The sequence below is a fragment of the Manis pentadactyla genome, chromosome 12, assembly GCF_030020395.1.
Source record: "Manis pentadactyla isolate mManPen7 chromosome 12, mManPen7.hap1, whole genome shotgun sequence".
Classification (NCBI taxonomy): Eukaryota; Metazoa; Chordata; class Mammalia; order Pholidota; family Manidae; genus Manis; species Manis pentadactyla.
In genome coordinates, this window is record NC_080030.1 from 110001809 (window position 1) to 110024061 (window position 22253).

The following is a 22253-nucleotide window of genomic DNA, read 5'->3' on the forward strand; positions in this document are numbered from 1 at the left end:
GGTTCATTTCAAATAAATTTGTGTAGATAAAACCTTAATGGATTAAATAAAAACCTCAAACAAAACAATCAAAGAAAAGCCAACCAAAACCGTTGGGGCAGGAACTGAGAAGCACAACGCGAGGCTGCCCACTTGGGGGCTGTACTGCCAGCCTCCAAGTTCCCGCAAAGAGGCACCGTTATGCACACCCGGGCCCGGAGAAGGGGCTGCTGCACCGGGAGAACGCTTACGCGGAGACAGCTTTGCCTCTCGGTGTCGGCTCTGTTTCCCTTGCTGTCATTGGAGATGTCCATGCTTCAGCCAATTTCTGATTCTCAACCCGGTTTCTCCTTTCTTAATCCAGCCATGAGGTCATAAAATCCCATCTGGGACAATTATGATTGGCTGCCATGGAAACAATTACGATACCAGAAAGTTATCTTGCCCCATGAGATCCAAAAGGAAAAGCAGTAATACTCAGATTTTGCAATTCAGTAGTGCCATTCGGCCAGCAGTCGCTGGCCAGTGAATATTATGGGTTTGTGGATGGGGAGAACTGCAGCAGTAGGCTCTCCTGCCTTGGGCTCCGTATGGCGCTCGAATTTTATACTGTGGCGAGAGTGTCCAGATGTTTATAGTTCCCATTCAGAGCAGCAGCTAAGGAGCCAAACTTGTGGTCTCCAGGTCTGTTTTTGGATGAGGATGGTTAGCTTCTCTCCAAGAGTCAGTACTTCAACTGTTCTTAATTATGAGTATTTGATGGAACCTATTTTGATAAAATAAACAAGCAAGAAGCTTGTTTGGAAAGTGCATTAAAACACAGGCACCCGTATGCAGCTCCAGCCCTGGCCTGGCAGCACCCCGTTCCAGTAACACCTAGATGCACACTCCCTTGCTCCTGCCGTCATTGATTTACTAGAAGCAAATGGCCCTTAAACTCCAGTGCCCCTCACATGGACAGACCCCCTTCCAAGGCTCTTTGAGGGGCCCTAGCAATGTGTTCATCCAGGCAGACTTTTAAGAAAATCTACACTCAACTTCGTCTTTTGTTGAAGTAGACTTTTGGGATCCTGGTAAGGAAAAGTGAGCTTATGAATGCATGTGGGTTCAGGTACTCCTGTTCCTGGTTAGGTTATTCCTGGCCCTGCCTGTGCATGTGGCTCCCAGGAATACACTCCTACGGCCTGCTTCCGCTGACCCCACTTGTGGTGAGAGGTAATGATGTCTCCCGTTACTGGGATGAGGCACTGTTGGCCTTTCTTCATGGAGGGTGCGCAAGATGCAATAATCTACTCTTTCGTTTGGAGGTGAAGTCCTTGTATTCTTCGGGTCACTGGATACTGAACCCTTTTACTGATGTGGTAGGTTCCTGAACCTTCAGAGGGCATGCCTCCTAGCCTCCAGAGGCGCGTGCAGGTCCATGAGCCTGCAGTGTCCTCGTCACTCCTTGCTCATGTGATCAGCCAGCATAATGTTTGTGTGATGGACAAGGGTGCTGTCTAGCCAGTTCAGGGTGTTTTTGGACTGTATCATGATGGAGGAAGGGAGAATTAACACAGCCCTCAAGCCAGAGTGTACTCTACACTGTTCTCTGTTTCTGATTCTCTTTGTGGTTGGGATGGAAAACAGCGCATTTGCCAGGTCAGTGGCTGCACCCCACGTGTGCAGGCCCATGTCCATCTGCTCTAGCAAATGAGCCATATCAGCGCAGCACTGCATTTGGGCTGGTTGCATGGAGGCCGTCTGTTGTCATTCTCAGGTTGCGGCTGGTTTGTGTGGGGGCCAGACTGGCGAACTAAGGGGAGGTAAGTTGGGGTTCACCAACCCTGCATCCTTTAGGGCTTTTTTCTGTCATCCCCTTAGGAAGCTGAATTGTTTTTGATTTACTAATTTGAACTGGGCTGAGGAGGAGTTTCAGAGGGTTCTACCTGGCTTTCCCCACAGACCACGGAATCAGCATGGGCACATCTGGTTGTAATTCGGGGACAGCGGAAATGACTGCCGGATGGTCCCTGGGTTCAGTGGGTCCTGTGAGCCAGACCTGGGACAGACACCTTCATCTGTTACTGGAACCCATATGTCCTCACTCAAAAGGAGGCCATGCTGATGCTCTGTGCTGCCAGTCATCAGTGTCCAGTGAGACCGTGGATTCGATGGTCTCCGAGCGCCAGGGTTTCCTCTCCTGATGGCCACACGTCTCCTCGGGGAGGACCTGGAAGGCGTCACTGGGCACACTTGCTGTGATGCCACAGGGCCCTGCAGTCATTAGGTCCCAGGCACACAAAACTTGCCCCTATCTGGGCACTGGGCAAGAGACCATGGCTTTTTATGGGGTGACAGCCTAGCAGCCTCCTCATCACCCCTCCTTGATTCCTTCTGATCTCAGATCGAGGAACAATCTCTCTGGGTGCCCACTAATTTTGCCCTAAGGACATTGAGCCTTAAGAGACAAGAGTGGGATGTTTCTGTAGTCTCAGAGAATTCAGAAGAATCTGAGAACTCAAGATTTTTGAGAGCTGAAATGTCTTCATCCCATATATCACTTCACTAGATGAGCTACCAGGCCCATTTTAACCCTAAAACATCTTTCACAGGGGACCTTCTAGATGTGATTCTAGCCTTTGAAGGGGCAGCAAGACATAGGCCCTAGGGGAAGACACCAAGGTTTTAAGTATGCCCTGCTCCTCACCAGCTGTGGGACCTTGAGCAAGCTACTTAATGTTTCTGAGCCTCAGTTTCTTCACCTGTAAAATGGTAATAACAAAACACCTCCCTCAGAAGGTGCGATGATTGACTATGTGTGAAATGTGTGAGTGTCTGTGCACATCAGGACCTTTGAGGTAAGCATCTTCTTGCTGGCTCATCGACTCAGGAAGCCCACGCGCCATGTCAGGCCTGGCACTAACCCTGCTTACTCTGTGTCTGCCTCTGGCTGTGTGCCCTGATCACAGCATTCCGCACACTCACTGCGGATTCGGGCCTGTCTGCATCCCCACTTCACTTGGTTCCTCAAGGACCCAAGCGGGCTTTGTCACCACTCTGCTCCTGACACCAGGCAGCCATTGAGTGGATATTCCTGGGAATGCACACGTGAGCTTGCAGTCCAGGAATGAGCCTGTCTGAGGCTAGGTCCTGAAGTGACTTTCTTAGCCAGCCGCAGCCGGGTTCCCTGTCTGGTGTGCACGTCTGGGCCCATTTGCGGCCTGTCACTGGCAAACGAACTGTCTTCTCGTGCAGTGTGACCTCCACTCCTGCTGTCCCCTTCACCTATCCACCTATGTCCTGGCCCCTTGTGCTTTTTTCAGCTGCTGAGAACCACTGCTCTGCCTTTCAGGCTATCAGTTCGCTTCTGAAAACCAATGCCTCAGACCTGTTTGCTACTGCTTGGACCCCCATGTTCCTGCACTTGTGCTTCTCCCCCCAGGTGGTGACACCAAATCCGTTCCTGTTGTGGTCCTTGTTCTGAGCCTCTGACTGGCTCCTGGCTCATGCCGCTGAAATGCCCTTGATGGTGCCCACCTCCAAGCCTGGGATTTGACTGGCTCTGCCTTGCCTCCAGGAGCAGAGAGGCCATGCCACGGCCACTCCCCATGCAGTGCTCTCTCTTCAGGGTCCTGCTGGGGCAGCAGATGACGGGCAACCCCAAACCCTGAGCAAGCATTGCCGATCAGAGTCAGCACATGAGTGGAAGCCTGTCTGCTACCACTCAGCTGGATGGTGGCCCTGGTCCATGTGGAGCCACTACTAGATTCCCCTTTGCCTCTCTGGACTTGACCTTTCTCCTGCCTGGTGACAGATGAAACCTCCTACCATTCTTCTCAGCTCTTGGCCCCTACCAGTCATCTGTGGGGCCTGTTGGATGTCAGCTACCAGGTGTCCGGCGAGTCTGGCACAGTTATGCCTATTACTGGCCCAGTAGTACTGTCAACACCCAATCCCTCGACGACCACCATTGCTGTATGTACACAGACCACCTTCTCTACCTGAGTGTTGGAAGGAAGCCCAGGGAAGTCGCAGGTCTTTGCTGAAATGTACTACTTTCCTTTCTGTGCTGTTTATAGGGTTATCTTTGGGACAGAGCCAGGTCAGATTGATTCTAAGTGTTTTCCTGGGAATCACTCAGAATTGGCTTCCCAACTAAGCTTGATGGAAAGCCCAACTTTCCTGTGCATTCCTGTGCCTCCCCACCCCCAACCTGCCCAGGAAAACCCTTACTCCATCTTTCCCTGAGGTCTGTAGTGCTGTTGTGGGTCAGTGACACCATTTAGCCCTGGGGTTGGGGCTGGAACATGTGATGTGCAAGGCAAAAAGCTTCAATACTCTGCCTTCTGTGGAGTAGTTTGTTCAGCCTCTCCTTTTCCCTGTGGGTTCTTTGTCACTGGGTGCCATCCCTGCCCTGGAAAGGCCGACAAGAACTGGTTGGGCACGTGGGGCAGGATGCTGAACTCCAGAGCCTGGGCTTCAAGGGAAATACACCCTTCCCCTTTCTGCTCTTCCCCAAGGCTGTTCTCCCCGCCCTTCTCACCTGCGCCACTGGGGGAGGGTCCCCAGGAGGCTGCCCAAAGCTGAGCCTGCCCAGTCTCAAGAATGGCTACCCTCGACTGTGGGGTTCAAGGGAAAGCCACATGCCTACTGAAATGCTCTGAGACTGGCTGCCTGGGGGCACCACAGACCACACAGTATTTTTAAGAAATAAAAATTAGTTGTCCCTGTTTTAAAATGGACAATTTCATGCAAAATTCCATGTTTCTGCTTTCTTCTGAGAAATAAGACGTCTGTCAGGTTTGGGCCCACGTCATCACGGCACACGCTGACAGAGGAAACAGCTTCTCCTTTAGATGCTGGCGGAGGAGAAGCAGGCTTTGAGTAATATATTGAGTGAAGGCCAGCCTCTGCCCAGGGAGAGCAGCCCAGGCCGAAAACTGTGCTCAGCACCCACGTCACAGATTCGTCGGTGCTCGTGAAGCAGTGTCGGCAAAACACCTCTGTTGTTTCAACTGCCCACTGTGTTTGGAGAGAATAAGTCATTGTGTCCTCTCTGCAGTATAACCTCATATGCTTAAAGACTCGGGGCTCCCCTTAAATTCTTTCCTTACTCACCAAACACAGGCCTTCTTACTTGTTTTTTCTTGTAAGACTTCTGTCTCAGAAATTCTGTCCTTCTGATTTTCCTCTGAAACTTCTCTGATTGGTCTACACTGATTCTGAAAGTTGGAACTTGACGCCGAATGTGCTCAGGATCCCCTCTGGAATTTCAGTTGCTGGAGGCCAAGTCAAGAGCAATGAGCATGTGCCTGCCCAGCCCGCAGTAAAGCACGTGCATCCTGCCCACCACTCATGACCTGGTGCTGCAGTGGGTCCTCTGCGGACCTCAAGCCACGGGTTACCCCTGCTTAGCCAGACCAACAGGCCCATGTGTTGTGTGGAAGGAAACTTCTTTGTGAAGTGCGTGTGAAAGCAGTGGGCTCTGCCGAAGTTGGATGAGATCAAGATGACCCAGGAGAGTGACTGCCCCCAGAGCAGCAGGCCTGCGCTCTTACTGGTGCCAGTCAGCCTTGGGCTGGGATGGCCTTCCTGAGCGTGGGGCAGGTGTATCCACAGGGGTGTCTCATCCCTCCAGCTGGTCGTTCAGCAGGGTCTCACCCAGCCAGGCAGGACACCTGATTCAGGGTGAGCCTCCCCAGGTAAAGGCCCTGGTGTGGACTGTGACTCTCCGAGGCGGGGCCAGAAGCCCACCGCCCTCCCAGTGGGAACTTCAGCACCACCTGTCCAGCTGTGCGTCCCCGAGCGGGCCGACTCCTGTCCTCCCAGAGGCACAGCCAGGAGGACATGGCTTCAGTCTGCCCTACTTCTCCCTCCCGTTTCCCCCTCGTTCCCTCCTCCATTCCTCCAGCCCTCAAAACTTTAAGAAAGTGTGGCCTTATGAGGTCAGTGGCCTCCAATGTAGTGGAGACAGTGAAACAGAGTAATGGGTTTAGATTTGAACTCAGTGTGCATATCCAGAAGTCTCTTCAGATAAGCCCTCCTTTATAGGGGCCAAATGAAATGCAAACCAGATACAGCTAAGAAATGTGGGTTTGAGAGAAGCCACAGGCTTCTCCCAGTGTTAAGCGATGGTTCAGGCAAGTGGCACCGGGCAATACAAAAGCATAGGGCCCTCGTGGGAAGGAAAGACTGCTGAAGGAAGGCCTGGTATTAACTGTGCTGAGGTTAAGAGCAACTCAGACAAATTCAAGAGAAAGAAATTTAAGGGAACTATGTATGGCAAGAACCCTTCTTCCCACTGTGTGGGACAGGCTCCATTCACCACAGCCCTCGGCAACACCCCTGCGGACTACTTGCTCATTAAGCCAATGGCCTTGGCCTAGGACATTTTCTTGCTCTGTTCAGATAACTAAGGCTGGGCTGGTATTCACTGTGGCAGTCGCCCAGGACTGGCTTGAGGGTCTGATAAGTGTGCTGCGGCCTGGTACAGATGGAGGGCAGGTGAGGGGTGGGAAAGAACCACAGGGTGCCTACCGTCCTACCCTGGAAGGGTCCCATGGGGACCCTCTGCTGGAGGCTGGATGGCAGCATCTTCTTGAGTGGGTACGCTCTTCATCCGGACCACTTCCCTGTGTGACACTCGAAAACCATATCACTCATTCCTCATTGTACAGGTTTCTACACATTATGTCCTTGACACTGTCGAGGTAAGCAAGATTACTAGGCAGGGTTTCAGGGTTAGGCAGGCACAAGGAATGACAGCATTTAAGATTCAGCAGTCAGTGTTACTGTCCCTCACAGAAGTGGCCTGTTCAGCAGGGATGGAGCCGGCATGCTGGGGTCCCCAAGTCTGCATGTCTGTGTGGCTGCTCCTCCAGAAGCCACGCATGGCCGGGAGAGTGTGGAGCCAGCAGAGGCTCCCCTCCTCTTCCACGCATTCACTCCTCAGTCCTCTGTTATTCTAATTAGCAGCATGCACTGTTCTCTTTCAGCTTCTCCTCTGTTTCCAAGTGACCAAAAAGATTCAGGGGGTCAAAAGTCACTATCTTTGGGAAAGGAGTAGACCTCTATCCTCAAGTTTTACAAAAATGTAAGTATCATACTGTGTTTTGACATAGTTTAACACCAAGGACCCACTGACATGGGGAAGAAGACAGTGTCCCAGGTTTGGGGAAACATCCTTATTTTAAATCATTCAGACATGTATGTATTCAATAGGTTTAGACGCCTACTATGCCACCAGACCTTAATTAAATCTGATTTAACCTTCCCCCTCGTCAAGTTTTTTTGTGATGACTCCATGCTGCCCACCTGATCCTTCCTCCCACTCACACCAGGGTCCGTGACAAACTGTTTGTCCTCATCACACCACACCTGCTGTGGTGAGTGTGCCACAGATCTTCGGCCAATATTTGGCTCCTTGGTGCCTCTGGGAAGCCACAGTCCTTAGCTGCCTCAAGAAGGATTATCCTGAGCTGCTTGGTGCAACAGAAAAGGGAATTTTGAGAAACAGGAATCTAGGGCAGTTTCTGCTTTGAATTTGGGACTGAAGCTAACGCAAAGGCTGCCAGAGATCTGGAACCACTTGTGGGCTGGAAGCTGTTGGTGAAAGCACAAGGGCCCACGCTTCCTTTTCCTTCAGGTCAACTTGTGCATCCTGAAAATGGCTCCTCATCCTAAGTCCACACTTCATGCGCTGGGCCTGCACTGGGCTAGTATCCTTTTGCTGGGCCATCCTCTCCTAGAATTCATAACCATCCTGCACTCTGTCCTCATAGATGACCTGAAATCTCACCAACGTCAAAGTTATCTTCCTCCAAAGTATTTATTAAGTGACTCTTTGCATGCAGTGCTGTGCGGGTGAAGCACCAACCAGGTTCAGGAAGCGAGGGCCATGCCCAGCGGGGCGTCCCCCTGTAGCAAACACCTCCACGGAGGGATGTCCGAGACTTTTAGTCGGTTATAAACACTTCTTTCCCTTTACTCTTTCTTGTGCATATTTCTCAGATAAGGAGAACAACAGGAGCGATGCACTGGGAGGGGATGATGAAGAAAAAAGGAATTATTAAAGTGTACTTTAAAAATTATGAGATCAGTAAAATGCTGCCTTGTAGGTTTTCATTAAAGAAAAAGCCATGAAAAAGTTGTGGTTTAGGGAATTGTCAGGGCACGTCACATATAGCAGGGGGGCTATGATGTTGTGAAGCTCTTATTTCAGGTATGTGTGTGTGTGTGTGTGTGTGTGTGTGTGTGTGTGTGTGTGTGTGTGTGTGTGTGTGTTGAGATGTGAGGTAAATGGTTTTCTTCCTCAGAGTCACAGTTGCCCTACGGGTCTGGTGCTCCACCAGGACAAAGCTGTGGTTAGGTCCAGATTTACTGTCCTGGCACTCCACTTTCTCTTGTGACCTCATAGCTCCATCGTGTCACCTGCTTCTATTTCCAAAGGGAGGGACCATATCTGACTGACTAGCTTGGGAAGATTTCAGGGTATGTTCACAAGGGGCTCATATGGAGGCTGTTTCGTTAGGTCAACTGTGAAGTGCGTGAAGTGCAGCTAATAGATAACCTACTGTGTGAATTAGGCTATGTGGCTCTGGCATTTTTGATTTAACAAATATATGTCTGATGTAAATTTTTAAAGTGGCACACAGGAAAACTTGTTTTGAAGTGGGAGAGAACAAAGTCCTTCCCCCGCATGTCTCTGTGGCTCGACAAGCTTCGGTTTAAGTGTTGGCTTTAACTTTGTTTTCATTTCCAGTGGGTGTGCTTTGAGCTGGCACACAGATTCAGTGTGTGAATGGTGTGGGAGTTGAAAAGTTGCATTGCTATTTCTCTTCTCAAAATTAACAGTGGAATCCTTATGAGAGCTGTGTAGGCTCAGGAATGTGCCACACACGGTTCTCTAACTGAATGATTAGGGAGTTCTCCATAATAAAATAGTCTCATTCTTGCTGAGATTCGTACCCCTCCTCTGCAGCCTCCCCTGAGAGGCAGCTGACTGACAGTTGCTCTGGAGGCTTCTTTAAGTCTTAGAGTCTGACATTGATTAGTATGTACACCCTGGTCACTAGGGCCTGTCAGGCGAGGTTAGATGTGTCTACCTGCTCTGAAGACCTTTGGCTTCCTGGCTTTTCTAAATTCACCATAGACACCTCATATGTGTACACACACTCCCAGTAAAGGCCAGTCCCTGTGGCCCAAAGCTGGCTTCATAAGGGAGAGCTTTCTACACAAATGTGGGCATGGGAGCTTGTTAGGCATGCAGCATCTCAGGTACCAACCAGGATCTCCAGGTGATTCATGCACATGTTAAAGCCAGAGAGCACTGGGGCAGACACCTGAGGGCATCACATGGGTGGTCAGTGCACACAGTAGAGAAAAATTCTGGTTTCGGCTTTTGACAAAAAGCTATTCTTGGGACAGGTGAGTGGGCATGAAGGTAGGCTCTGTGCCCTGTTGTGGCTTAAAACCTTTCCAAAAAATCCATCAACTAGAAATTTGTAGTTCTAAAATAGTTATAAAGCCATTTTATACCAGTATATTAGGGATATACCAGTTACATATTTAAAGCACCCCTCTCGAGTTCGTATAGCCACGGTTGACCTTTTACTTTCTTACTGTCCCCAAAGCCAGCATGCCTCCAGTGGGTGGAAATGTGTTTCTACCCACTCCGTCCTCTCACTTCCTGTGCTATCCCTATACTCCAAACTATCACAGCTTCTGATTGTAACAGTTTTCACATGACTTCTTGTTTCCAAAATATTTCCTCAAACACATCTTGCAAATTTCTTCAACTGTACAGATTCTCCTTGGATGGCATTTATCAGGCTCCTTCCCTGCTCTGTAAGTAACAGTTATTCCATTAACCCTCTCCTTGGATGCCAAAGATTCGGGGGTGGACTGAAGTCATGGTGTATGCCCAACACCTCAGATGACTGAAAGATGATGTGTCTATGAAATTGTGTTGGGCGACTCAACATACAGCTGTAAGTGATGGTGATGGTGCTTACAAAGATGCACAAGAAGTATTTCAAATTCTGGGTTATAAAAATGAGAATGGAGAAAAGCATTTGTATGTGGTATGAGGTCATTCTGACAGGGCACCCGCATGAGGCTCAGACCTGTGCTGCCCAGACTGCCTGGAAGGAAGGAGGGGCTGCCAGCTGTCAGCACCACTGAGGCCTCCCTCAGCTGCAGGCGGCTCCCAGACCAAGGTCCCACCATTGGGGCAGCCCATACTCAGGGGCCAAGTGAGGTAGAGAGGCCAGGTCTGCCGCTTCCATTCCGCGGGGGTGAGTCCTACAGGAGGCCCTGCCCTGCCCCTGCCTCCTGCAGGCATTGATCTCTAATAAACATTTTGCTCCTGAACTCCCTCTCAGCACCTGCTTCAGAGAACTCACCGTGACAGTCAGGTTGCTACACTGAGCAATAGTACAGGAAGACATTGACCTGTTCATTCATATCCTTATGAGGTTATGCATTCAGGTTGTCTATTAAAATTTTTTAAAAAGTCATCTCATTAAGAAAATTGGGCATCATGTTATAAGCAAGACCTTTCATTGGTATACATTCAGTATTCCCATGACTGTTGTGTTTGGGCCCATTGCTGTCCCTCACGCCTCCCCCACCCTAGGCTTCCCTGTTCCCAGATTCTGCCTCATGCTGTTCCCTCCACTATAAATGTTCTTCCTTCTGTTCTCCTGTATATTAAATCTTGTTCATTCTTCAAGGTCTTCAAGGAAGTTACCTCTTCCTTCAGAAAGACCTCCTTGCCTTAAGTAGTCCTCTTGCATTTTTCCTTTATTTTTAGGATTAAATTAGATTTTATTGTACCTAACAATATGATTCAGTTAATTACAGCTCTTCTCTAATTGTTCATGTGAGTCAGATACCAAATCATACCTCCCAGTACCTTATAGAGCACAGAGCATAAGGTAGTTACCCGTAAAAACACTAGTCAATTGAGTAAATATGCATGTGATAACATCAGTTTTGAAAATATTAGGACAGTTGTCCAGAAAAGTTTAAAATTTAAATTATACCCTGGAGCAGTAGGTTCCAAAGCCTGCTTCCTGGATTTGTTCTTAAAGAAGTTTTTGTGGCCAAATTCATTTGGAAGGTGTTGCCTGCAGTATCTTCCCATTGGGGATGTGCACACTGCCTATTAAATATTAAGGGATCTGAGAAGTCCTAAAGAAAATAAATCTGTTGGATTTTATTTAACTCAAACTACTTTAATGAAAAAATTTTCAATTATTTTTCCCTTTAAAATAGCATCTATTGGCCGCCCTGTGGACTCTGTGTTGTTCAGAGCCTACTCTGCGAGCCATACCCTGGCAGATAGTCGAGCTGGTGTCAAGTCTGAGAGCACAGTTAGGCCTGGGTGCCAGAGAGATGGACTCGCCTGCAAATGAGCTGATGACCGGGCTTCCCAGCTCCGCGGTGCCGCGCACAGATCCCTGGCAGGTGGAGGGCAGGACCGCTCTAAGCACAGAGACCAGAGGAGGAGCAGCCAGAGGGGGAGCTGGAAGTTAGTACCAATGACTGTGTAACGGCTTGCTTTGTGCAGATGGCTCAGTTCTGGCTGCACGTTGGAACCAGCTGGCAACTTTAAGATCCTGGTGCCCGGGTTTCACCCCTGGAGATACTGATGTCATTGCTTGGAGGCGAGTCCTAGACACTGGGGAACTCTGTGCTTCCCCAGGTGATTCTAATTGCAGCCAAAGCTGAGAGCCATTGCTGTGGGGGAAAGGCAAAGTTTAGAATAATTTTTCTTCTATATTCTGGGTTTCCTGTATTGAGTGTATCTGCTGTACCAGAAATTGTGCTGGGATGTTGTCAGCCGCTGTTGTGGAAATAACTGCCCTTGTTGCTAACCTTGGTGCCTGAGTCCCCAAACCCCACGGGCTGTGAGGACCCTGGCCCTGGCCCCACCCAGAGCTGCTTAGAAACACAGAATTTCTAATTCTGACTCATGATCACCTTGCTACTTGGATGCGTCTGAGCAGCACCAACTAGCCAGAGTTGCCCTGTGCTGTATATTAGAAGGTGAAATTATAGTATATTACTTCATCAATAGAGAATACTAATTTATTAATCTAAATGATAAGAGCATTATTTGAGATGTTCTGGCACATCCATTTAAAATAGATGATAATTTGATTTGTGTGTAAATTCAGCCATTCTTAAGACAACCTACTGTCCTCCCTCCAGAATACAGTGTCAGCCCCAGGTTGGATACTGGTCACTTTGGAAGCCGTGCAGCATGTGTGGCACCTGCAGGTCCTCTGACCTCTTCCATTATAGGTTGTGCCATTGTGTGATAAGCAGGCCAAACGTGGGCAAGCGGCAGTCCAAACACCATAGGATTGTGCAAGAATTGGTAGAAAAGCATTCGCCTTAGGGATCTGAACAGAAATACTGGTTGATGATGATGCAGCAAGAGCCAGGGAGCTGTGCTTGTTTCTAGCCCCCTAATTATACTTGGGGGTGAAAGGAAAGCACAAAGTTCTTGGTTACAAACTAAAGACCCTCTTCTGGCTATCTTATGCAGAGAAAGAATTCCTGGCAACACATTAAATAGCTAAGAGAATTGACAGGAAAGTTGCAGAATGAGGCGTGGAAAATGGGAGGCTGTGCTCAGGGAGCCGGTGAGGGTGAGGTTGTAGGAACAGTCAGGCCAGCACATTGCCGTTGGTGCTGCGCCTCCACAGCCAGACTCTAGATATCAGCACCATTGTCACCAGGATGACAAAGGGTCATGTCTGTGTCACTCCTTTCAGAGTTGCAGTGTCAATTAGCCCAGTCCAGGTCATGAATCCACGCAGTGGCTACCAAGGGGTGTAAGAATGTATCCTTCGGCAACTTCCAGTTCTGAAGTAGGAGGTAGGGTCCTATGTTTATTCTGGAAGGCAATTTCCAAATTTAAGAGGGTATGCACTCTTGGCAGCCAAAAATATGGCAAATGTCCACTAAAGAAAGGTTGTGTCTATCTGAGTTTGCCTGTTCCATGCCCCTTGCCTGTGTTAAGAGTCTGAAAAAGTTTAGGGACTCATGACCTTCTGCATAAGGAACAAGACTAGCCAGACTTCCAAAAAATGTCATATGGGTTAGGACTCTGCTGGATACAGTTATCAGAAACTCAACCCAAATTAGCTTAAGCAAAACAGAGATATTGTCTTAAGGATATGGGAGCACATCTCAGAACCAAGAGCAGATAATTGCTTAGGTTTTGGCAATGACATATATCCAGCAACTCAAATATTGTCAGCATTCTGATATTATTACATTAGATGCATTATTAAAATTAATAGAAACATTTGTGGAGCACTAATTAGGTCCTCACATTAATTTTTTTACGACTCTATGAAATCTGAACTAAATCATTCCCATTGTCAGAGGAAGAAGCCTCAAGAATTTAGGGCATGTGGCCAATGTTACACAGCAGTCAGAAAGCATGTGTGACCCGCACCTCTGGTGGTGGCCTTCACCACGCCACATTCTTGTGCGTCAGCACAGACCACCATTCTCTGTCCCTCAGTTATGCAGACCCCAAGTTTCACGCCTTCTGTCCATCAGCCTGGGGAGAGATCACACCTTCCTGTGTCCCAAGTCAGTCTCTCAAGGAAATGACTGTGATGGACCAGTTGCTCTGCCATAACCACACAGATAGGAAGGGTTAAGATGGGGAAAACTTCCAGGCAGGCAATGGTTTCCTGAAAATAAGGGTTGCTGGTAGCCAAACAATTGTCAGCTATGAATCTGTGTTTCCTTCTGCATGACTTTTCATTTTTGCCTAACTTTCCAGCAACTTAGAAATAAACTTAAATTTCAAAGGCAATGATTAAATCATTCCATGTGTCTAGGAACATCTATTTCTCTGCTCTCTTTTACAGAACTCTTTTTCTCTCTTATTATTATTTTTTTAATCATTAGAAAACCTCAGTTTCCCTGTGTAATGCTATGCTTAATTTTTGGTAAGCCATTTTAGAAACTTTATGGAAGTAGATAAGGTATAAATCACAGATTAAAAGAGAAAAAGACTACAGAGTTGCGTTGTGCAACATGGTAGCCCCAAGCCACGTTGACTATTTAAATTTAAATTTAAATAATTAAATTAAATATAAAATTCAGTTTCTCAGCTGCACTAGCCATATTGTAAGCACCTGACTGTGAACACAATACAGCTCTACACTGTAGAATATTTCCATCATTGCAGACATCATCCCGGGCACTGTCATCGCAGAGGGCTCCAACAACTGGGTGGGCTCCCTGGGGACAGTGAGCTCCCCAGCGGAAGGGGCTGGCCGACCCGCCATGACTGCTGCCCCCAGGAGCTGTGAGCTATCTCTTCGGCACAGCGGTGCTTCCTGTTGATCTCTTCCTGACTTGCTTCCATGTTTGTTTTATCAAAGGCAACATTTGCACCAAATAAACTTGAGTTATTTCTTTTTTATAGCAGAAAAGGTGCTCCAGTATTATAGAAAGTTCTTGGGTTGGAGGGACATTTATTGCTGATACTGAAAATATAATGCACTTGCTCAATTTAAGGTGGTACTGAAGGAATGTATGAGCTGGAAATGCCGGTTAACAAAATGAAATGTTTAGATGTGGAAATGCTTCAAGAGCCCAATAGCAGAGTCCCCATGTTCTGCTCGGTGGGGAAATTTCCATAACTGTCCAGAAAGGACAGAATATTCTTGATTGAAGCTGCTTTGCATTTCTAACATTACTTTGTCTCCATCAGAACAAAGCTCATTTCCATGTAGTACCAATCTACAAACTGTTCCTAGGAACCCTTGGTTCTAAAGGGGGTCATGATCCTGTGTGAAAGGGTGTATTGCTATTATTTTACAGTAAATTCTACCCTAGAGAGGGAGGGTAAGAGGCATGTCTTTGGAGGAAACCAGGTGGTGAGGGGTTCCCCACTCCCAATACCAATCAAAGGTCTTGTGAGAACGGAGCTGCTCCCCATTCCTCAGGTGGCCTGAGGAGATGGCAAGACATCCGTAGGGGGGATTCAAGTCAGAGAGGACCTCCCAGCCCACCAGTGGTCCTCATGCCTCAAGCGTGGTACATAAATAATCTTCAGATCTGAAGGAACACGGGGGCTGGGACAATGTGGCCCACGAGCTGCAAAAACCTGGAACCCTGACACATACCCGGATGGAGCAGCTGCCTAATAATGATTATGATTCAATTGCCCGACAGCTCAGTGGAAAGGGGAGTTGGAGTCAAATTCACATTGATTTAAGGGATTCTAGAAATATGTGGTATTTCTTGTGCACCTGAGTTTCAGAACTAAAATCCTTGCTCACTGCAGTTGGATATACTAAGTTTGGACATGAAATCTGAGGGACCAGTAAGGGCAGTGTCTGTGACTGGCACTGTGTGACAGGACACAAGTGGCATTCCAGCAGCCAGCAGCCAGGAACTGGAAAGTTGCTTTCCACAATCTGAAATTTTCACATGCAACTCACTTTTGGGAATCGTCTGTGGATGAGCCTCATTAACTAATGGTCCCTTTGGAGGTGAGAGTAAGCTCAGTGTTGTTCTACCAGGTCTAAAATTTAGGAAAGCATGTGATGTAGGAATTTATTCAATTACATTACATGTGGATTTGGCTAAGGGGTGGGTTAGTGTATATTTTAATTGGGCTTTTGAAAAATGATTACTGCTTTTCTCAATTCAAGTAGAAGCTTTCTTAATTGACCTCCATGTACTGATTGGCCTGATTAACTAACTCTCCATATTCTTCAGTGTTGAATAAACTGGCTGTAATGGACTAAATGTTTGTGTCCCTTCAAAATTCTTGTTAAAATCTTAACCCCAAGTGTGATGGTATTGAGAGGTGGGGCCTTTTGGAGGCGAGGTCACGAGGGTGGAGCCCTTCTGAATGGGAGTAGTGAGAGCTCTCGGCCCCTTCCACCATGTGAGACTACATAGAGAAGATGGTTGTCTGTGAACCAGGAAGGGCTTCCTCACCAGAACCCAGCCATGCCTGGCACCCTGATGTCATGCTGGCACAGTTCTCAAAACCATGAGAAATACATTTCAGTTGCTTTATAAGCCACCCAGTCTATGGTATTCAGTTACAGCTGCCCCAAGCTAAGACAGCAATACCCACAGCCCCCTGGGGGCTGATGGCTGCTATGACAGACTACTGTTTAGTAGGCCTGCAGTTATGTTGTTTGCATCTTTCCCAACCTGTTCACTCCATCTGATTGTACTCCAGTGTTTACACACACACCAAATATCATTAAACCCACTTATACACGAATACACAAAGAAAGAGGGATATGTTACCATTGAAACTTAAGCTTAATGCATTAGACTCAAAGGAGGAAAGTTGCTTTAAAAAGTGTTGTTAAATTATACTTCATGGTTATCAGCACAATACCTAGGATTTTGGAGTCAGGATGCTTTGAATTGTCTTTAAAGCCTCATTTCACTAACGAAACTCAAATGAGAAATATAGAGGATGCATTACATATGTGGTGTGCAAAGAAAGGACATTGGGCAGCACTCTAACCAGCAAATCCAAATTCAAAGTACAGGACTGGTGACTGCATATGTATTTCAGCCTCCCCGGACCATTAAACAGCTTTCGTATTTGCCCGTTAATTCCTCTCCTCCTGACGGCTTGTCGCCCTCCATCCGTCAGCAGGGATGGGTGACCCCTGGCCCCGCCTCGACCACGCCCCCGTCCGGGCCCCGCTCCCAGAGCTTCCGTTCTCAGGACGGGTGGACTTCCGGTTACAGCCCGGCCACGTCTGTGTCACGAAGTCACTACCCCCTAGGGAATTTCGTCCACTTCCGTAAGAACGTTTTATAATTGGGCGGTGAACCCCGCCACCCCACCCCACACATTACCTCCTTTTAGTTACACTCGGTGACACACGTATTTTAAAACAGGCGCTTTGAGAGGCAGTGGCTTTCACAAAGGGACAACGTGAAATACAATGATTCGGACTGACTTCAGGTCCTATCTTCCCCTGAATGAACAAAGCAACGTGCGAAACTGCGAGCAGCCCCTACGCGTCCAAGTATTTCCGGGGTGGAAAGGAACAGCATCTTGATGCGGCTGCGCGGCCCCACCTCCCTCTCCCCTCCCGGCTCTACGGCTGCGCGGCCGAGCTGCACGCCCTGCCCCCGGGACGCGCTTCCGAGGGCTGCGAGGCTGGTATGGTGGGCTTGTTGCGCTATCTGGCGTCCGTAGGTGTTCATTGCAGGTTGGGTCTGGAAAATCGGAAGCTGCCCACCTACATTGTGCACGGAACAACGCTGAACTTCAAAAGTAGATTGATCTTAAAAGGCAAAGAAAAATTATCAGTGTAGTGTTTATTCATTAGCCTGTAGGATAAGTACCTTTATAATTAGAACCTCCAAGTGCCAATCTGTAAAATTCGTACAGATTACCAAACACCTGCCACTCATTTTGTGGTGCCAAGGGTGTATTGGAGGCTTCACCTTCACACAACCGCAGTCTTGCAGGGAAAACCCATACAAACATTTGTCCAATCAAATTTGGATTTCACATTAACAACGAATGACTTCTTAGTATAAGCATGTCCCACATATACTAAAAAATTTAACGGCATCCTATCATTCTTAGCATCTTTTGTTAGACATCTGGCAGCCCTACATGGGAACAGATACAATGTGGATTTTACATGGCCCAGGGATGGTGTGCAAAGGGCCTGAGGACCTCTGCTCTGTGGTGCTGGTTAGCAAGGCCTCTCGGGGAAGCCTTGTCACATGAACGGACCCAGTGGAGTAGAGCAGCACCCACACAAGTAAGAAGCTGGGGGAACCCCCAGCGCAGACGTTCTGTGCTGCTACGGCACAAGGGTGAGCTGGGGAAAGGGCCAGGGGCAGGTTGCTGCTTCAGGAGGGCCTCTGCCTAGTTACCCAGGGTGGATTTCATCCCATGTGAAAGGGAGTGAAAGAAAGGTTCTGTGCATTATGCCTGTGAGCTCCACTCACATTTGGAAATAGGCAAACAACTCATCCTCCTCTCCCTACTTCTCGTTGGCCATCCTCAGTGCCTGCGCCTGATTAATTCAGCCCTTTTCCCCACACAGACTAGCAGGGCCAAATGAAAAAGCAAATTAGATCCCTCTGAGGTATTTGGCCTTGCTTTCGTTGTGCTATAGCCTGACTTTTTGATGCCCTGGGAATGAGAGTATGTGATTCTCTTCAAGGAGACTCTGCTGTGAGGGCCACACAGATGGCAGGGCCAGATGTTTACACTTGCCAGGGGCTGCTCGCTCTTGGATCTGCTTCACTAAAAGTTGGGCGGAAGGCCAAGCAGAGCCTGCATCTCCCCTGGCCCTCTCTCCCAGGTGAGGGACTGGCAGTGCCTTAGTGCACAAGGCAGCCCCTCCGAGGGGCCCAGGAGTCAGTAGGGGAGGCAGGTCAGTGGAGGGAGGAGAGAGACCACACCTGCTCTCTCACAAAAATCATGTGGGGATCTTTGAGGCCAGAACCTTGTAAAAAAATTGGGGTGCGTTTAACAGAGGACATATAGGAAAAAGGTAAGTGGATATTGCAATAATTAGTAATAGTTAGAAATGGGCCTAAAAAGATGCAGTGGATAAATGTATGCAGATTTAAAGGCAGGCGTGGCAGAATTATAAGCAGGCCTGGCTGTGGTAAGTATAGGGTGACGTTAAAAGGGGTCCCGTTAAATAACCAACGAGTTCTTTTGAACACCTGTCATGTGACTGTCCCTCAGCACTGCTGGGCCTGCCGTGGTAACCCGGCTGGAAGAGTCATGGAATCGTTAGAGGTCTAGTTGCAGGCCCACTGGAAGTGGACGGGGAGCCAGAGGAGGTGGCACAGAGGTTCCCAAACTGCTTTTGGTTTTGAGGCCTGTGAATTTTCAGGGGAGAGAACACAAGGCGAATGGCAATTTTGTGAGATTTACAATACTTTTAGTGGGTATGAATGACTCCATAAGTTATGTAATAGAGTGTAGGAAATGTCCATTTCTTCATTCTCCTCAAAGTAAAATTAGATTAAATTAAATTGGTTATATTTTAGTGAAAATTCAATTAAACCTGGGTCTGAACCCTGCGTCCTCATTCCCATCTGGAGGTAGATTTATTCTCAGTGATCACAGATTTGCTCCTCCCCACACCCAGTGCCAGTGCACACGCCACCCTCAGACGTGGAGCAACAGTCAGGAAGCCTGACTGGTGCCCAGAAAAGAGGCCCGGCTTCTGGTCCTCACTTCCAGAACTTTCTGCCCACTCCTGATGGTCTGGATCTGCTGAGGCACAGAGTTCTGCAGGGAACTCAGCGATGCGGAGCCCTGGCACTGTGAGTCTCCGGGGGGCACCGTGGGACACGAGTCCCTCTGGGCCTTGCCACTGACATGGAAAGGCCTGAGAGCCTGGCCCTCACTCAGCCTATGGCCTTTACTCCCTCCTCTTCTACACTGCCTCAAACTAACTCCCCTCCCTCCTCTTCACTGAGATCAAATTTCCTTAAAAGACAAGCTAAAACATTCTAGCAGCTACCGTTTTCTGCCTGGAGGATGCATCAGAGGGAAATATAAAAGGCCTCACTAAACGTCTTGAGACTGGAGATGGGAGCAGGAGGAAGAAAAATGTTGAGAACTCGACACAGATTAATCTCTCGATACACCATCCTGCTAGATTGTTATGTGATTTATGGGCCGTTCAGAGTGTAGCAGAGCATAGGGATTAAATGCTTGGAATCAGGATTGTACCTCTTGCTATCCATGTGGCTTTGTCTGGGTTTTCTCATAAGTAAAACAAAGATGGTCGTCCTGCTGTGCTGCTCGAGGATCAAATGAGTCCATGTGTACACAGCACTCAGCACCATGAAGAGGCAGCTTGAGTACTCATTCTTAGCTGTTACCACATTACTAGTTTCATGGGTGCAAACACCGACCCACCCTCACAGCACACCAGCAAGGACTGTCTCTTCTCAAAGCTAAAGAGATCCCTCTCCAACAAGAGAGGGGAAAGAGGAATGGGGAAAGGAAGTCTCGCCTATGCTAAGCTCACTGACAAATGGTGGGGTGGGATGCTCGCTTGCCTTGATGGCTGAGCCTCCCCAGGGAAGGGAGTATTCTAGTTGTGATGATGCTCCTGATAGAAAGCGTTCAGGAATCCCACAGGAAGGGCTGTGGGCTCTTTGCACATGGAGCTTATCACCATCAGCAGCATGCATTTGCTGGTGGACAGGGCACTACATCCCAAGTCTTCCTCAACTCTTCAGCTGGCTTCATCTCTCAACTCTAAGTGTCACTTCCTCAGAGATGTCCTCTCTACCCCACAATCTAGATTAGCTCCTACCTGTCAGACTTTCTTGTTCTTTATTATTAGCCTTTTTCAGTTTTTAATTACAGATGCTTAGTGATTTGTCTCCCAGGATATGATACAGCTGCAGAGGGCAGGGACTGAGTGTGTATTATTGACCAACTACCATCACTCAACTTTAGCTTTTTATCTGTTAAGTGAAGATGGTTAATACTACTTTTGCTTAACCTCACTGAGCTGTGAAATTTAAAAAGATAATACATGTTAAACGTCCTTGGATATCATAAAATGTGTTGCAAATGCCATGTCTATTTGTACATTACAAACTGAACACTTGTGAAATGAGGTTCTAGACAGATTAGCATTGTGTTAAATGAGATAATAGAGGCAAGGCTTAGAACTGGATGCACATTGTGATGGTTCTTGGCTAAAGTTGAAGATGGCAGTGCCAATCTCTGAAAATACTATATTCACTTAGTCCAGCCATATAGGCTTTAAGTAGGTAAATAGGAGCATGCCCGTGGGTGGAGATGTCTAAACACCCTGGATAGTGAATAACCGAAATCGATCAATTATGTACACTTTGGGGTGGGGGATGGGGTCCTCGAAAATTAGTTCTCAACTAAGATGCTCCTTTCCTACCAAGAGGTGAGGACAGAGGGTATGACACCTGCCCTGCCTGTGGCAGAGAGATTGCAGAGGGACACAAGATATTTCCAGAGAAGTGGCTCCTGCCACCAGCATCTCAAAGAGCAAACACCAGTGTGCCTTTCGTCAGCTCAGACACTGTGCAGATCGGTACAGCATCACATGGGAACAGGGGCCGCTGGAACAGGAGGGGTGTAGCTGAGGAGTATGCTTGTCTGGGTCTGAGATCTGCTTTCCAGGTCTGGCCAGAAACGAGAAATGATCTATTCTGATGGCCGATGGCCGAGGTTGAGCATGAATCCCAGAAGCTGGGTGTTAAACCAGGAAGATGGAAGTAGGTCACTTGGACCAAAACAGACACATTTTCCTCGCTAGGCCCATCTAGGGTTTGTCTTATTTCTTAGCAAACGGAGTTGATGCTGTTAACTATGTGGGATATTCCTTGTTTGGTGTATATGTAATTACGGTAAAATCGACTGCTTAGCAAGCTGCGTAGTTTCTGCGTCTCAGGGAGTCCCTTGCTCTCCAAGGACCCTGGTCCCATGCTGGTGGAACCCAGCTTCCCCAGACCCTCGGCACTAGGCCTGCTTGTAGCTGTCACTGTCCTGAACAGACCCTGGGGGGAGCGGTGAGCTGAGGAGAGGGAGGGGAACAGGAATGCTAATTAGGGAACAGATCAGAGGGAAAAGAAATAGGCCCGAGGATGAGGGCAGGAAGGTGGCCCCGCACCCCACCCACAAGAAGACAAAGCCCCTCACACACCCACATAAAGATACAGAAACAAAGAGCACGGTGGAGAATGTGGGACAAGCGTAAGTCCCCGGATGAAACTGGACCCCGGAGGTGGGCTGGCGGGCACACCCGCCACCTCGGGGGTGAAGATGGGAAGAGTATACATCCATAATAAACCGTTTTTTAATCGTAATTTGTTAAGTGCATGATTGCCACTAGCGTAATTGGTTCATTTTAGCCCGCAAAACGGGTTAACCTCACTCTCAACTGCCATGGGGCTGGGGCCGCCCAAAGGGGCTTCTCTCCCGCAAACACCCTAGGGGTACCCCCCGTGTTCCATCCACATTTCCCAATTATTGTGCCCCGGTGTGGGAAATGTGTGTGACAGGGGTAAGTACCAGACAGCGTCGGGGTTAGGGTTAGGGAATCAGCAACTGGAGGGACCCAGGGCGGACCCGAGGAGGGGGCCCAGGACCGGCCCAGGAGGAGCCCAGGGCGGCCGCGGCAGGGGCCAGGCCCGTGCTCTGTGCTCCTCGCGGCGGCAGGCAGCCCGGGCCCGCGGCGGGAGAGGCTGCGGGGAACACGAAGCCCTAGAGGTCCCCGTTCCCCAAGGGCAGT